General features: G+C 41.0%; 1 non-coding gene across 1 annotated transcript; it reads left to right on the top strand.

Annotated features, from left to right (window-relative positions):
- Window positions 1–2,726: 2,726 nt before the first annotated feature.
- TRNAE-CUC lies at window positions 2,727–2,799 on the top strand. The gene has a single exon. It is a non-coding gene; the product is annotated as a tRNA-Glu (tRNA).
- The last annotated feature ends 204 nt before the right edge of the window (window positions 2,800–3,003 follow it).

Raw genomic sequence — 3,003 nt, 5'->3', positions numbered from 1 at the left:
ATAAACAGCAGTGGTGATGATGATGACAGTGTAGTTCCTGAAGGTACTGCAGGATCTCTGAAGGGTTCAAGTTATTGTTGTAGAGAAGATAGTTTGAGGAACTGATTAATAGAGTTTTAAATAATAAAACAGATTTAAGTAAAAAAAATTTTACTATACCCAACCTATCCATGAATATTTTATCATTCTAGAACTGACATGAACTTATCATTAATACTTAAAATGTCTTGTATTTGTGATACATCCATGCATAGAGCAAATACACAATGAATGCCACTCATTTACAGGCATATGCTAATTCAAATCCTTCAAACTTTGTCCATCACCTGAGTCAACCAGTCTCCACCTTCGAATTCCTCTTTGATCTTTGACAAGTCTGTTAGTATCTCTTAGATTACAACTCTTTCTTTTAAAAAATGAAATTTAGGGGCTTCCCTGGTGGCGCAGTGGCTGAGAGTCCGCCTGCCAATGCAGGGGACGCGGGTTCGTGCCCCGGTCCGGGAAGATCCCATGTGCCGCGGAGCGGCTGGGCCCGTGAGCCACGGCCGCTGAGCCTGCGCGTCCAGAGCCTGTGCTCCGCATTGGGGGAGGCCGTGGCAGTGAGGGGTCCGCGTACCGCAAAAAATAAAAAAGAGATTTAGAGAATCTCATCTCTACTCTGTGACCTAGCTCTGGGATTTGGTTATTTTCCATTTCAAAATGAAGTCATATATCGTAAAAAGGTCAGAAAAAATTGTTCATTTCACTCAATTGGCCATTTTTTTCTTCCCACTGTCTGTCTCAGACTCACCAATCAAAGGATTTCATATTATCAGGTCAGGGAAAGACTGCACCGTAGCCAGATTCCTTTTCCATTTTTTTTCAGTTTTAGAAGCAGTGATTCCACGGACCACTGCCATCCTGGCTGGGCTTCGCTTTCATAGATGAATTAGCTATTCCCAGCATTTCTTCTTGCAAAATTCCTAAGCCTGTGGGGAAGAAGTTAGTCTTGCTTATTTCACTTTCCTCTTGAGAGGAAAAGGCTTCAAGGAGTTTGAGAATTGTGACTGGTTCCAAACAGACACTTTCACAGTTAAATCACTTTTAACGATGAAACATTTTCCAGACAATCTGTTTCAGCATTTCCATCTATTTAAGCACTGTAGACATCAAGAAGGTGACTGCTTCCTACAAAAGAGTTCTGTAAGAAGTCACAGCCTTCCAGTGGCTGTGGGGTATGCCCAGTCATAAGAGCTATTTCCGACTATAAGTTTGCGGTGAAAACATCTTTGGAGAAACATTTACTTCTATTGCCTCTCGTCCAGTTGATGGTACCCACGTTTCCAGGTAATTCAAATCAAAAATCTCCCCACTCTCTCATTCCTCAAGCAATTACTCTCTATGTCCCGTACATTCTACATTTTTTTTCTTATATTTAGCACCTCTTCACTATTAACACTTCCGGTAAGCTGGACTACTGCTGGGACTATCATAAGAGCCTGAAATTCAGTCTCTTTGCTTCACTATTCAGTCTCACTATGTGCTTCAACCTCATTTATGCTAGTTGATCAAGCCATCACTCTTAGTTATAAATCTGGGCACAGTCATTCCTTTTCTAAGTCTTCGGTCACTTTCCATCCCCTATAGGACAAAGCTTACATCTCATACACAGCATGCTGGGTTTCTCATCCATCCTGTTCTGCTTTGCCAATTTTATTTCCATTAAGAACCCTTTTGTATCCAAAATCAAAACCACTGAACTACTGGCATTTTATAAATATGCCTTTATTTTGTAATTCTATTCCTTTACATAAATGACCTTCCCCTTAAAATCCTGTACCTAGCAAACTCATACTTTTTCACCATAAAGCATCACTTTAATTATAACCTCTTCTTAATATCTTCCCTGAATACCCAAGCAATTTTTTTCCTATGTGCCTATTGCGCTTTTATAAAAGTATGCTATTATAGTTATTTTTATCATTTTTCTTTTATAGACTAGACACTACAGACACTAGAAGGAAATAAGCAATCTCCTTTCCTCTTTTTATGCACAGATCTGGTTTTCTATTAATGTTTTAAGAAACAATAAATACATACATTTTTGTGGAAAACTAGCTATTTATTATTCAGATGTAAGAGCATTTGAGGGGAAGTAACTTTGGCCTATTAAATGGCAACAGCCCATGACTAGAGTCTCTGTTGATGGCCAGGCTATAAAACTGCAAGGGGTTATGAAGGATTCAGCTGAAGGTTGATTCCAAGATACCTGGGGGCTAGGGTTGTTAGTAAATCTTGCTCCTATGAAAGTCCTGATTAGAGATCAGTCATCAAGGAAGGAAGTCATGCCTGTATTTCTAACATTTATCATTCTACTCTGTTTCTGGACATGGAAGGAATATTTTTGCGGGAATAAATATGCAGAATAAGAGAGATCAAGAGTCAACCATCCCTTCTACTCCCAGGTGTAGGAATCCCAGGTGTAGGAGTGTAGGGTCTTTGATGACTCACACTGGGAGAAAGAGAGCAGAGGTAGCTAGAAGCCAGGCACTACTGTCCCTCCACGTGGTGGCAGCACCGCTAGACACTCTACCTTGATGGAAAGTATAAGCAACTCGGCTTGTTGAGCCACGTAAAGATTAAATTATAAAGGACTGAGCAACAGAACAATGGAGAATAAGCAGGGGTGGATCTAAAAGTGACTGACCAGCAAAGGAAATGGCACTTGACCAAAAACACGAGGGAATTCCCTGGTGGTTCAGTGGTTAAGATTCAGCACTCTCACTGCTGGGGCCCCGGGTTCGATCCCTGGTCAGGGAACTAAGACCCCGCAAGCTGCCTGGTGAGGCAAAAAAAAAAAAAAAGAGAGAGAGAATGTGAAAAAAAAATGAGGACTCTTCCAGGCATCCTCATAGAGGAGGTTTATTACATGCTACCTGGTTCTCTTGAGTTTCAATACCGGGACAGAATCAGCTACACTGTCAAGACCTCTCCTGCCTTTCATGCTTCTGTCCTTTCTTTGTG

The sequence above is a fragment of the Phocoena sinus genome, chromosome 6 (genome assembly GCF_008692025.1).
Source record: "Phocoena sinus isolate mPhoSin1 chromosome 6, mPhoSin1.pri, whole genome shotgun sequence".
In the NCBI taxonomy this organism is placed as follows: Eukaryota; Metazoa; Chordata; class Mammalia; order Artiodactyla; family Phocoenidae; genus Phocoena; species Phocoena sinus.
The sequence above is the reverse complement of the archived record's forward strand: the minus strand, read 5'-3'. Positions and strand labels throughout refer to the sequence as shown.